This window comes from Typopeltis vanoorti, chromosome 25 (assembly GCF_054136105.1).
Source record: "Typopeltis vanoorti isolate ZY-2024b chromosome 25, IOZ_Tvanoo_1.0, whole genome shotgun sequence".
Classification (NCBI taxonomy): Eukaryota; Metazoa; Arthropoda; class Arachnida; order Uropygi; family Thelyphonidae; genus Typopeltis; species Typopeltis vanoorti.
Genome location: NC_143573.1, coordinates 72,595,253 through 72,609,751, shown reverse-complemented (window position 1 = coordinate 72,609,751; position 14,499 = coordinate 72,595,253). Strand labels below are relative to the sequence as shown.

At 37.8% G+C, this 14,499-nt stretch overlaps 1 protein-coding gene across 1 annotated transcript in view; it reads right to left on the bottom strand.

Moving 5' to 3' along the window:
• Positions 1-11,617, bottom strand: part of LOC150092846 (LIM domain only protein 3-like) — a 32,823-nt gene extending 21,206 nt beyond the window's left edge. Inside the window, exon 1 of the mRNA XM_090414675.1 lies at positions 11,374-11,617. The gene's annotated coding sequence lies outside the window, so the exon portion shown is untranslated. The remainder of the gene's footprint in view (positions 1-11,373) is intronic.
• Between the last annotated feature and the right edge of the window lie 2,882 nt (positions 11,618-14,499).

Below are 14,499 nucleotides of genomic sequence, written 5' to 3'. Positions count from 1 at the left end.
CATCTCCGCAAGGGGATGTGCTTTGCATTAGGGGAAAATACTAAGGAAAGTGATCGGAGCTTGCTCCACCTTTTTACCACGAGTTGCACTACATTATTAACACGCGAAGATTTTATCACATACTTTTGCATTTTTATTCTAGAAATGAAACATACTTAGCAGGAAATTAAAACTGAAGTAAAACGGTGCAAAATTTAAATGAAATGCTAGTAGATAAATTTCCATCCATCACACTTATCTTGTTTTCGCAGTATAAGTTCAAATTCTGGCGCCAGAGAGAGAGAGAATGAAAGTTAAAGTAGTAGTTCTAAGTTCATTTTTCTATTAACTTCAATTACATCATGTTACTCAATTGTCTCAGGAGACATCCTCTTCCTGACAATTTGAAATCCAGTAGAATGTTCAGACAATTTAAATGCTATTTTAACAACTTTAAAACACACACTTTTTTTTGCAGGCTTAATATTTTAAAATAATCAACTACTATCTTTGACAGCGTAAAAATTAATGTTGCAAAATAACTACTTAACCTTCAAGGTTATTTCGATGAATCTTGCCGTGATTGTTACGGTTACTCTTTTAAATCTGGGGTCATGGCTGCACCTTTAAACAGGGAATGATAATATTTCACTTTATTGAAGCGAACATTAATGTGTAATTTGGTGTGTTTTTAGAAGGATCGGACAAGGAATATTTCGTAGAAATGAAAGAATTAAAACAAGCAAATTGGAAAGTGACCTGACACACACTCGAACCTCTACACTGACACACGTTCCGACGATTTATCCACAGGGAAGCACTTCATATCGTTATAAACCCTAGAAGTGCAAGCCAGCGAGTATCGTTACCTACAACGAACTAGTCCATTGCATTTTACAATGACAAGTATGATGAAATCGAATACCTGAAAAATACGAATTTAATTATTCTTTTAATTGTTCGAGAATATTGCTGTTTAATTGAATAAGTAAATTTGTAATAGCAAAAACATTTTGTTTTTACTAGTAACTGTTATCAGTCTGGCAGTGAGTTAGAATTAAATCTGTATTTTAACCATAGTTAGCCAATTCTGTTCTAAAATCATTCTTTTTTTTATTATTTATAACTTCGATTTTTTATTTTTTTATTTTTATCGGTAGCTTACACTTATTGTTAGCTTTTTTTATATTTTTTGAGAAATTTTAATCCAGTACTGCACAGCAGAATTTTATAAGCTATTTCTATATAATTTTAATACATGAAACTAAACAGAATCTGTTTATAATTAAAAGTATAATTTATGTGCCATTGTTGCTGATTCTAACTCGTGACTAACTTTAACAGACGATGCTAACAATGAATTTATCACGTCTATCATGATGGATGAATACTTAAGTTAGGTACAATTAAGCTCATACTCATTGTTGTATTTATACGTGAAACTAGGCACTGTCCAGTTTATTGAATACATTCTTTGTGTAATGCCGCGTTTTAAATTCCGTCTCTTTTTTGTTTACTATAAGGGGTCTTTTTCTATTCAATATTAAGACTGCATGAAGTTCTTTAAACGTATCATGGGATTAAAGTCCGATGACATCTCTGGTTTCGGCAGGTGTCCACGACCAGTGCAAAGAAAGGGGGGGGGGGTTGCTAAACTGAAGTAGTATCACTATAAGCTGTCTTTTGTGTACAACATTTCAGAATAGAGTTTCCCGTGTGCATTGATGTCTTGGTACCATACCCAAGACGCAGAGAAAAGTCTTACGATCAAGAATGAGATGGCTCTACAGATGTCGGACCATGCACTCTGGAGAGAGATTAATAGGAATTTCAATGATGAATTCATTCCACTTTCGTAGTTTTTCTTCTTTCATTTTCATCCGAACTATTTTTTCTCCCTTTTATATTGTGGTGCTCAAAAAAAGATAAAGGATGGACAATTGAGAAATCTTTTCTTGTTAAAACTTTTATTACTATTATTAAGTATTTTAAAAATACATTTTTAGCGAGATTTTACAATATTAGTTTGTTCTGATTCCGAAAGGAGGAACAACTGCGCTTTTGAATATATGAGTCACAGGAATATGCATCATAACCCCCTATATGTAGTTAAATACTCCTTGAACAACACCAGCCAGGGAGAAAAGAGCCATCCCACTTATCAGAACTGTGTATTAAACATCAGAATTGAGTTAGTGGAGTAACGCTTAGAAGAATATCAAGTTCAAAGGTCATTTCCATTTTCCAGCAAACTATTCAGCCAATATTGTGAAAGATGTTCAAAGCAAGTCTATTCGACAAAGCATGCACCTTGAAACACGGAAAGGACAAAATGGAAAATTGAATTCATTACTTATATTACCACACATGCTAATAGAATAGGCGAACCCCGAAGTCAATGCATTTCGAAAGACACAATGCGAGATCTGAAGGAATACCCTTGACACTGAGGCTAGATCTTTCACCTTATTTCGAGACAGTAATATCTCATTTATCCTTATTCGTCGATAAATATGATTACACCCTCTTTTAGATATCACTTTGGTTTCTTCATAGAATAGCTGCAGAGTTCTTGAACAGCCAAATAGTCCACTAAAGCACTAAAGATGAGCAAACTTCCTTCATTTAGTCTCTTTTCCGTTGATGGACCATTCCGGAAGAATGGGGTGCATTTTGTGTAAGAAGTGACCGCACCGCTAAGTGTACTTGTGGAATGTATTAAGTTCTGATGAGTGGGTTTGGCAAAAGATTGAATCCTGCTTTCACTGTTGATGCATCTCCCTAACAATGAAATTAGCAGACGACGAACTTGGAAAATGCAAGTAGCTGCGTTCATTCAGGAACCGTTTGGAAATATTTGACTTGTTGGGGTCTAAATTCGAGACGGTATGTGCAGCACAAATTTTAATACCAGATAGACTCTTTGGTAGCTCGTGAACACTTTTCTAGGACCACGTAAATTTCTCAACGTATGATCATCGACACGGATTTCATTGCCGTTTTATTGACGTCTGCATGAAGGACTTGAACCCGTGTGCAACTGATTTACATCCAAAGGATCCACTCAAAGGGTATCGGCGTCACCATCTGTAGTTGTCGAATTTAAGGATAAACTCACAAAGGAGTAAATACATTTTGCATTAATAGATGTGTATAGCTGAACTCTTTTGCGAATACAAAATAAAAAAAAAAAAACGTAATAAAGCATACTGTTTAGTAATGGTAAAAACAGCATAACAGACGGCGTGGAGTGAATATCTCAAGGATGTAAGAGAGATCGAAAATACGATGGCTGTGAGTGATTTTTTTTTTTTTTTTAATATTGAGTCATTTTCATGTTAGCCAAAGTAATATCTCGATTAAACCAAAACAACCCTCTCCACATGGTCTATTGGTTCAATGGATAGAAGTACTTTTTCAACAGATTTAAATTACTTCGTTCGAGGCCTGTTGGGTCCATCTACGCAGGTTTCTTCAGCAGGACGCTACGAAACAACAAACCGAGTCCAATAAGAAGCCCATATTTGTCGATTTCTTCAGCACCTGACGACAAATTCTCCCCTCACTTTCTTTCTCCCAACCCTGACGTCACCAACGACCGCTACTCCATATAACAATACAGTCGTCTTCGGTAATCCGAGTAGAGTGCGTTTTTCACTTCGCCCGGCGACGAAGGCCGAGCCAATTAGAAACCCCTGGCTACCCCCTGCCACTCTAGCTGGCCGCGGAAGTACCGCGTGCCGTAGCGTCTCTTGGCACTTAACGAGACAGCTCCATCGGCGGCGGTAATGCAATTTGAGCGATCGCTGCAGCCCACCACAAAGCCGGGGCCATCAGGGTCCCCGACGAAAGGCGGTGTAGGGGAGAGACGGTTGTGCTGTCACAAGACCGACTCGCCCCTTTTAACAAGATGACGTACAATTGTCAGCAATCCTCGACATAGAAAAAAAAACCCTCGCTACTTTCGGAGAGCCACTGTTCCCTGACAGCTCTCAGCCATAGCCTCGGGCCCACGGCATCAAGCCTCGTTCCCAGGGGAGGAAGGAAAGAGAAGTGGTTCTCTTTTGGAGTTGATGATTAACAATCGGAAGGAGAATATAGACAGCATTGATAGTCGGCATGAGCTATAGAGAGAGAGAGAGAGAGACGGTAAGATCGATTAGTGAAGTTTCTAGAAACTCCCCCCTTTATACGAAGAATATATATTTAGAGAGTGATCTAATTTATTTTTAGACCGACTTCTTGAGGTAAGGCAGAGTTTCTTTAAACAGGATTCAACTTCTTCAAAACGTACACACACTAAACGCAATCAAGATACTTTAATTTTTTTCTTGTTCCAAAGTACAATTATTCTTGGAGACTTCCTACTCCAACTTCATCTTCTAATAGCAGAGGAAATATCCAAAGAGGAAAAACAAATATCAGAGACTACGAAAGTAATTTGAAACGGTTAGATTAATATATCATTTGCTTTCAAAACGGCCATGTTCCAATATAGTAACAGTTAAGCAGAGTAATGTTGTAGTACTCGATGTCATCAACTTGAATATTCATGAAAATCCAATAATTATTTCACTACACAAACAATCGCCAATAATTCTCAAAAAAATTTATCAAGGTAATCAGTTCTTAGTGTAGCATGCCATACTACTCAAAAAATAAATAAAAAACAATTACTTTTGAAGCAGTTATTATATTATTTATTTACCTTATAAGTCCTTATAAGGACTGGCTTAAAGGGGCGAAGCAAGAATGCTTTTCATATTCCCCGTTATCTGTAGAGGACAGTGTAGGGATAAGGTGTTATTGAGCAATTAAAACTCTGATCATGGCAGGAGGGTAACAGCAATAGCCGAACCTCAGTTAGAACTTCATTGGCTACAGCATTGCCATCCATTACCCTCCAAGAGTATTGGATTGAATGAATCAATCACCGCATCTCACGGTCGATTGATTCATATCTCCTTTTTTTTTTTTATTTTATTTATTTACTTATCCTTATAAGGACTGGCTTAAAGGGGCGAAGCAAGAATGCTTTTCATCTTCCCCGTTATCTGTAGAGGACAGTGTAGGGATAAGGTGTTACTGAGCTATTAAAGCTCTGATCATGGCAGGAGGGTAACAGCAATAGCCGAGCCTCAGTTGGAACTTCATTGGCTACAGCATTGCTATCCATTACCCTCCAAGGGTATCGGATTCTTGATCCACCAACTTCTCTTCGCAAAAAGAAGATTAGCTTTTCAATAATCGTATATAAAAAGAATAATGGTATATTTAAAATAAACATTATAGATATTTTTTAAACTTGATTTCACCAAAGCAATGAATATTTTTAAATGGAAATAATATTATAACTTAGAATATATAATTAACTATTTTAAATAGTTTAAGAAACTTTCTAAAATTCAAAAAAAAGAGCAAAGGGCTTTCAAAGAGGGCCTCATATGTAAGTATGCTATGTCAGCTTGGTTTAATAATAATTATATGGAAAACCGCTGTAAATTTAAATTGCGAGTCGAGCTTTTATGATACCAGAGGGAGCCAGCAATTTGTTTTGTCATTATCAAAAAAAAAAATAAATAAATAAAATAAAGTAATTGTATATAAAATAATAATTTTTGAGGATGGATGGAACTCAGAAAGAGAAAACGAATGTAAGAGGGAACAAAAGTTATTAATATTTTATTTTTATTACTAGAAAATATTAATCGATAAAGTATTTTACATAATTAATGCAAAACTACACCAATTATTACTACTTTTATTATTAATTGACCATACAATCGATCTCTTCGTGGTACATTTCCTAAATTCTTCACATTTCCACCTTAGCTGTCTTTCTATCGATAGAATTTCGCCAGTGAACTATTTTATTGATCCCTTGTCAGCGATCCAACAGGGCCTTTAATCTTTCTAATTTTCTGTGATCAGGCCAAAAGCGGGCGTGACCAAATGTCTTGACAGGTTATGAGAAAGTAGAAGATTAAATATTGTCTGCCCATTGACGAGGACCACACGACTCAAAGAACAGTAGGGTGTGCGTGTGAGGAGGAAGAAAAAAGGGGAGGAGGCTAAGGAGCAAGGGGAATAATAAAAAGTCATCCATAAAGTTTAATTGTGTATAATGGCCGATACCCTTATTTGGAGAAATTGTATTGACTCTTTTTTGGGGCCATAAAATTGAGGGAGATAATTTTCTTGATTAAAAACGAATGGGCAATTTTTTTTCTTCCAAATTTTAGTAGGCAGTCATATAATAAAAAAAAAATTAAGAATTAAAAAAGAAAAATATGAAATTAATTTAGCTATTCATAAATGAATGATAATGAACAAATAATCTGTATACATCTTTGTTTTTTTTTATCGTCAATAGTTAATGACTTGAAAATAGAGTCAGAACACTGTCATGTTATCATCTGCTTACCATAAACTTTTGAATTCAACTAGATGCGCACACAAACCTACAACTGGAGTAATTACACGAGTCATTATCTCCGCAATACATTAGGGACACAGTGGGTAGGAAGCTAACACAAATCGTGAAACAAAGTGAGTGCTCATAGTTTAGAACAAACCAAAGTTATTAACAGTCTTAACGTAAGTGGATGTAATTCAAACTAATCCAGGAACTTTAAGTGGTTAAAAGTGCATTAGAATAGGAACAGTCCAAGTAAGACACACGAGGAAGATGGAAGCAAGCAAGCATCGATTACAAAGCATTCTATTTCTTGTGGTAAACTAGAATCCTAGAGAATGAAAAAAAAAAAAAAAAAGAGTATAAAATTGTTTAATCACGTGATTAACTCCATAGAAGTTTGTCTGAACTTGTGATGAAAATCGGGTGGTAGTTAACGGCGAACCGGAAGTAAAATCTGAAATGCAGAATCACCGGAAGTGACGTATCATCTTTTGAATACGTACAGAAACACCGATTTCAAAAGCCATTAAGAAAGCCTAAAAGAAGGACATGTTTTGAATTTATGTTCCAGTGTCGCAAAAGCTACATGAAGAATAGAGAGAAAACTCAAGACTGAATCCATAAATTTAAGCATCAAATGATGAACATTTTTCTGTTGTAAGAACATACCAAGAAAGAGGTCAAGAGTAGAAGGTTTTGGAAAGTAGCCAAATTGCTTAAAGAGTATAATACGATTAGCAAACGCAGATAAAGTCCACTCGAAAATAATGTACTTATTCAGGAGGATTCATGATTACGTAGACTGGTGGGTTATGCTTCCCACTTTTATAATGCAATACACATCAGCATTTTAAGCGGAAGCGATGCCTAAAGCCATAATAACTTTTATCCAATGAAAGACGTTTAAAAATGGCTATTTTTGTAGTATTGAACTTGGCGAGTCATTATCTCCTTGTGTATAAAGCATTAAGGACAATGGTTAGGAGACACTAATACAAATCTTGACAGATAGTGCGAATTTCTGGCGATGTGTGTGTGTGTTGTTTCGCGCGCGCACACACACACACACAAATGCAAATTGCCACGGCTGCGAACACGAGGCGGGAGGGGATCACGTCTAAAATCTTTGTGCTTTCTCTAGGTCGACTAGATTCGTTCAATACGAACATGCTAGTAACAGCCTAACGCCCAGCACATGCAAGGTATACACCCATTGAATGGACACTTCCGCCTGGGCGCCCTAAACGCCCAATATTATGTCACGAGAACGTTCGAGAACGTGTTCAGAATTCTTGGCGACTCCAAAACATAAATGCTGCTCAACCAGTCAATTCTAAAGAAAAGAAATGTAATCATTTGAAGGGTGTTACACCTCCGGTGTAGCTAGTTGATGCTAACACATCCACCCACAATTACCTTTTTCGTCAGCCAAAATAGAAACAATGAAGTTGACTATTTCATAACATGGCAGACTCTGTGGTTGGTAACACGTAGCACGAGATTATCGTAATGTTTTCTACAATGCCTACTGGCATTGTTGAAAATTTTTGGATTGAAAATTGTTGAATCACACAGCAAAAGTTCTGCAGTTTCCATTTTATATTAAATTTATATTAAAAATATGCAAAATCAATTATTAATTCCCTGTCTATATGACGTCAAGAACTTTTTGTTTAATATTTAAATAGGAAAGCGAACTCAAAGTTCCCAAACGAAACCAGTGCTCGTCTAGTTATGATATATAAAGCAACATTAAAGAGATTAAACTCTTTTTAGAAATATTCGTTCCATTTTTTTTTTACCTATTTATTATTTTTTTTTTTAGGTTTTTGCTACGCACAGCCCATGATGCTATCATAAAAATCGACTCAGTTAATTAAGGGAAACAAATTTTATATTAAAAACTCGACACAAAAAATAGTTCGCACATAAAAAAAATCGTAGATAAAATAAAGCCATTCTTAAGAGAAAAATCAACAGTGAGGTTTTTATCTCTACGGCGATAACTTCTAAATTATTGTAATATTGATTATCGTTCCTCCATTAACGTGAACCCGCATTAATGTGTGTGTGTGTGATGCAGTGAGTGCGAGCCTCTCACCGCCTGCCATGTAGCTAAAAATTTAAACAGCGTACAACGCTCTTCATTTACTTGTCAAAGATGGAGTTGTTTGGGGATTCGTTATTTTGTGTTTTGCAGTTTATCTTTGTTCGTTTTGATCCTGAAGTTCGTTTCAATTATGAATGCTTTCCATTTTCAAAAAAAAAAAAAACACTTTAGTGAATACGACTTAATCATTGGACTCTTAAGTTTTTACGTTTCTTCCCCCCCCTCCCCCTATATAATTTTGCTTGAATTTTCACTCGAAGGAGATCGGTGTACGTTTTCGTGAAAGACTTGGCGCGTGCTTGGTTACCTACATAAGATGAGTGTATGGGTGCGCGGCGGGGGGTGGTTGTAGATACGAAATCGTTCTTTTTTTTTTTTTTTTTCAGTTCATTGTTCTAACCCTGAAATCGAGTGCACTCCAATCTACACGCTCGTGCTCGACGAAGCGTAATCAACTGCCATGCTCAGTGAACTCTGTGTGCGTGTGTGTGGGTTGTAGGAAATGTTGGACAGATATTGAGGTTTTGAAGCAAAGGTTTCTGACTTAGTTGAGCAACGAAAAAGACGCATTATGGAATCATGTCCTGTAATGTTTTTGTTAGCTTACTTAGCAACAGAATTCTTTCAATTTACTGACAAAAAAAATAAAGAAGTAAAATTGTGCCCCCAAACTGGCTTTAGTATATAATTCAAGAACTCAAACTGAGGCCACTCCACTGGCCGACGAAATCTCTTTATAATTTCCCCAAAATTACCAATCATATCACAACGAGGTTAATTGGACGTACTCCACAATAGCACAACAATCTTTAGGAGGAGGGGGGGGGAGGGTCATATTTTTTTATTGACAATAAATCTCCAGCACTCAAACTACGTCTGTTTACTTCTGAACTATGGAAATAAATAAAAATAATATAATTCCCATCCCTCAGGCACATTTAATATGTAGCTACCTCGATTTGCCCTTTTTTCCTTTAGAGAAAAATTAAAAACCGAAGAATTTTTTCCCATTAAAGATGAGAAAGCTTCAGTGGAACTGAGGGGTTGTTTTTATTAGGAGGTAACTAATTCAGAGCTCGAAATCGTGACGTGGAGTAGAAAAAAGAAAAAAAAATGAAGGCGTCCGAGTAACTTGTTATCTTGCAGTAGGAGAATGAGTTGGTTATACCTTGATATGAAGGTGTCACGTTTATGCCATTATCAACAACACGATGTAACAGGATTAGACGATGTCTGTGTCTATCTGGTTAAATAAATGACTTCTCACCAGCGCATTTCTCTCTCTCACACACACACACAATATGAATATGAATAGAGAGAAAGAGAGAGCGTGCGCTTACCATCCAGTATTTCTATCTATTCATCTGAAGAGAAGTAGCGATTCAGCAGGGCAACACGCTCCACACGACTGGAAGCTCGCGTACCAAATGATTTCGTGTCACCAGTCAGCTGTACCGAAGAGGATGACATCATCTTTTCCGTAGAAAGTTAATTATAGTGAAGTGGTTTGATGCTACACTAAGAACGGTAGGAAAGGCATCCTCGTGACAACACGAAGGTCAGAAAAATCTGTTCTGATCCATACGGGATGGTTCAGATTAAACATTGATTAAAACTGCGAGGTTCGCAGTGTTTGGAAGCAATGTCGGAGAATTTGTTTTTAATTTTTTTTGCCAATTCTCCTTTAAAAAAACAATTTGGAATCCATAAATAAAAGAAACGAAGAGGAAACTGCATTTCTATGTCGGAGGAGCGCTCAATCACGTATACTGCAACGCAAGTCACCTTTTGGCTCTTTCATTAAGTGCCCGATAATGGAATATCGTTCTAGCGAACTCAGCAATATTAGACTGACAATTATTAAACACATCCAACCTCTCTCTCTCTCTCTTTCTTTCTTTCTCTCGGTAACACTTCCATTGTTTTGCTTGAGAAATAATGTTGTACTCGCTCATAATTTAAACACCGTATATGCGCGCGCATATTCATCATTCATATTCCTCTTATGTCGTAAAAGGACCACACAAGAGCATCTTTGGCAGGAAAAAGAAAGGCTCGCAAGCAAGGTGAGGACGACAACAGATCGCTGCGTATCGCCAATCACTGCGTCTTGGAGCTCATATAAAGGAAGACTGCAGTTTATTGTTTTGCATTTATTGGACGACGTCGGCATTAAACATACTAATAAAGACCGTTGTTTCCATAATATGAAGGGGGGGGGGGAAGAGACGAAGTCGACGCACGCGCAAACATCTCGTTGTTTATTTGCGATCATTTTCAAGTTTACAGTATCGAAGCGCAGCGAGAGGGTGGGCAAGAATTTCCGATTGAAAGCGAGACTGATGCAAACAGTTCTCGGTGAGGGAGGGAGAATGGAATCGATTCCAGCAGACACTCGCTACTGACAGCGGGTCTGTCATCGCACATCCATCCAACGTCAAGAACTTTGAGTTCGAAATTCGATCACACACGAGTCGCCATCGCTTCCTACGACGGCATTCGCGAGGATAGACGCGGAATACGTACGTACGCCCATCCATTCGCCACCCATCTGCTTCGTAGCAAGCTTCCTAACATCCCTAACAGAAAAATACACGAACGGGAAACCTGCTTTAAGCATCTCGATAGACCGACACTGACCCAACCTACGACATAACGCGAGACCACCCAAACCGCAATCTTCGGCATGTAAAACAAATGATCTTCACCGAACAACAAAAGGAAACGCCACCTCCGAAATATCGCTGGATGCTGGACGGGTTTCATTTTGTCCAGAATCCAGGGAAGGTGCGAACGAGTGGCCGACGCCAGTGCGGCAGTACAGCGATAGCCTGCCCACTGGTCTCGGAGAAAACAACGCACTTACCTCTAGTGCCGAGTAGCCTTCGCACAGAGCATCCGTCCACTTGCCGTAAGTCCGCTGTTATCACACAAGTTCCTTCGCAAAAAAAAAAAAGGTCACAGTGTACGCAGGGCCGACATCCGAACAAGAGGTTATCTTCTGCTGGCAGCACGATCCACTCTTTTCCGTCGTCTCTCACAACCCTCCAAAAAAACGTTCCACCGTCCTCACTTGGATCTCTTCGGCCTTCGACTACGTAGCGAGTGGCGCGCTGACGGAGATTTTGCTATCCTTTCCCCTTCTCCTCCCAACTGCCGCACTTGGGCGCTTGTTTGGGTTCGACACGTCACGGTGACGTCGGCCGGTCACGTGCCCCCGCTTCTCGAGAAACGCGATCGATAGCGAGGCGGGTGTGACGTCAGCGTGCACGCATAGGAGAAAACGTTCTCCTTTGGCTTCACTTTTATCCGAAACCGGAGTGCATTTCGTGGCATTACGGATGGCTCTTTGCGACTCGAATACGGGAGAGGTTTACGTGCGTACAGCACATGGAGTTAGGCTTAAGTGCAATTGTTATGAGTGCTGTTTGGGAGGCACTAAAAGAAAGGAGAATTTAGTGCTGCACGTAAGAACTAAATGCAAGGATACGGCGTTTACGGACATTTTAAATCGTTCGGTGAAGATTTGGCGTACTTCCTCCCCCCCCCTCTTGGCTATACCCAGATAATAAGCGACCCCTTATTCATGCAATCTCCATTTCGTTAAGAACAAAAACCTAACACATTTGTGCTTGAGATAATATTTACTTTTTTTAAAAAAAAGCAGCAATAAAATGCGAATACGAGAGGTTGTGTGTGTGTGTGTGTGTGTGTGTAGCTAAATTTCCGGTTTCTGTTTCCGCTAAACGAAGTCGTCGAGTCTGTAACGGGTTCTGTAAATGAACAAATTAGAATACACTCCGGTGCTTAAAATCATTTCCCGGATGGTGCCTTCCGAATTCACGCTCGGTTCCCTGTATGAACTTCCAATCAGCATCTCTTAGGAAACTGCAATTCCCAAAAGATGTCGCTCCAAGCTTGCACTCATCCAAATGAATCCAAAGGGAATGTGGTTCTTTATAGGCAATTTCCAGTTCTTGATGGGAGCATCTCGAATAAATTAACCAATATTTATTTGTAGGCTTAGTATGGAGAGGTTTATTCTTCGTTTAGAGAAATTCTAACATTCGTTTTCCCCTTTCTCCAAGAAGAATGGATGGAATCATGTGCGTACATCTTACCAATAAAACTCAGTCTTTAAATGTTTTACATTGGAAGGAGGAGAAAGTATTTTAGAAAAAGAAAAGGAGAAAATTTCTGGACGTAAAAAAGTGTCAATAAGCATCTTAGTTAGGAATAGTAAATCATCTATTTAATTATTTATTTATTCTCTGCGATTTCTTTCGATTTTTCAACTAACATATTAATCTATAACCTCTTTAGCGAGTGAACTAATTAAATAATGAAATCTATACTTAACTTGCAACTGCATTTTTGTAAAAAAAAAAAAAAAAAAAGATTAAAAATAAAAAATCTTGAATTAACTTCGTTTAGACTGAAAGTTATCTCCTGTTTCTTTTTTGTTTTATTCAACGCTCATAAACCTACCGAAATTAGGATACTTAACTTATCGTCATGGGCCCCTTAAGGTCTTAATTCCAATGCCGTTATTGATTGGATCAGGATGCACAAATCTCGTAACTTTAAGCTCATTATAGTAATTCAATTGCATTGCTTCTACACCTCGAGTTCTAGAAACAGGCTGGCGCGATAGTGTCTCCATCTATTGTTTAAAATTGAAAACTGTCTAAAATATTTTAAGCGAATCGTATTTGATCATATTAATTGCAGTATTGTTGCAAATAATACAACAAACATTCCTCGAAAAATGGTTGAATTAACTGTTATGAATAATGTAACTTTTACGTATGAAACAAGTGACTGTTTTTATTTTCTAGGCACAGGTTCGAATCCCGTCGGTGGCGTGAGGGGCTGAAGGATCTTCCTCAGCCATAGCCAAGTTAGCCGGTCTTGGGTGTGGTGGCCGGGATAAGAATAGCACCAATGTAGTTCATACACGTCGTACGAGGCGACTAAAATGGGTACCCAGGGAGGGTAATGGATGCAATGCTGTAGCCAATGAAGTTCTAACTGTGGGTCGGCTATTGCTGTTACCTCCTGCCATGATCAGAGCTTTATATAGCTCAATTATACCCTATCCTTACATTGTCCTCTACAGATAACCGGGAATATGAAAAGCATTCTTGCTTCGCCCATCTAACCAGTCCAAATTTCAGAATAATCCTAATCAGGAAAATTAGCGTTAACAAAATATTCTAAAATTTCAAAAGGATTTCAAATATTTCGCATTGAGTCGAGTGGAATTAGATCAGATGTTCTCGATCGATGTAGTCCTATTGTTGGAGAACATTTGACTCAACGTCTGTGTGAACCATACAAACACAGTATGGTGTTTATTTGGTTTTAAGTGCAGATATTTTTATCCAAAATATCGACACTTTCTTAACCTCGAAGAACTCCCATAATATAAAGCGATCTTTGAACAGTTATGTGTTCAAGAAGAGTCTTTCCAGACTAGGAGTTATATTTAGGGGGGGAAAAGTGTATTTTTGTTTAAATATGCTAAAGGAAAGAGTGAGGATTAGGGTGGATCCAAAATTGCACTTCAATTAAAAGTTTCTGCAATCTATTTTTGATTGCTGCGATTAATCCGAAGGAAGTATGATTGAGCTCTTCACTTCTACGACAGTAATAAATTTTCGCCGTACATATTACCTGAGATTATCTGCTATTAAAGTATTTATATTGAAACATAAATCAATATCAGTAATTTTCAGTGGTAACCGTTACTTTGCCAAGTGGGTCTCTTTCGCGGTGAAATCATCAACTACAGAGTATATTATGTTGATAAGAGAACTTACAGCGCGTGCTCTTCTTCCATGAGACTGGACTGTAAAAAAAAAATTCTATTGTGAAGAATAACTTCACTTTGCTTACTATTTATTCACTCTTTTTTATACCTTATACGTTCCCAAAACTGGAAAGCGCTTTGAGAGAATACACGTACTATATTGTGATAAGATTACTGTTA